This window comes from Cyphomyrmex costatus, unplaced genomic scaffold, assembly GCF_001594065.2.
Source record: "Cyphomyrmex costatus isolate MS0001 unplaced genomic scaffold, Ccosl1.0 scaffold687, whole genome shotgun sequence".
Classification (NCBI taxonomy): Eukaryota; Metazoa; Arthropoda; class Insecta; order Hymenoptera; family Formicidae; genus Cyphomyrmex; species Cyphomyrmex costatus.
The window spans coordinates 67,280-67,796 of NW_017280252.1; positions in this window are offsets into that span (position 1 = coordinate 67,280).

A 517-nucleotide genomic window follows, 5' to 3' on the forward strand; every position below is an offset into this window, starting at 1 on the left:
TCAACAAAGTACAAAAAGAATCAATTCTTTTATAATTATATTAGGAATAGAGAATATAAATTAAGATATCTACCAAACAAATAAATAACAGATCTGGAGACACGGTAGTGTCTCGGTAAATAAGTAACCTAACCTAATGCTGTAAAGAGAAAATAATTATATAGAAAATAATTTGTATTCTTACAGTGGAATTACAGCAGAGAATTTGTGTAATAAAGCAGAAAATATCTAACCGCACTTACGTGTTCGTCTATTCTATGCCATCGATGTGACAGAGTTCCTAACCTCAATTCTTTGTTATTGCCGAGACACTTAATAATCCCACTTTAACGATCGTACAGATCGCAGCAATCGATATTGTCGCGACCACATTTATCTCTTGCGCCAAAAATTCCAGAATGCATTTCCTCACTCCGTAGCTAGCAATAATGATGACGACGACGACGACGTTTCTTACAAACGAACCCATTTCCTCGACGGCGAACACCTAGACACTTACTTCCTCGAAGGCGAACAC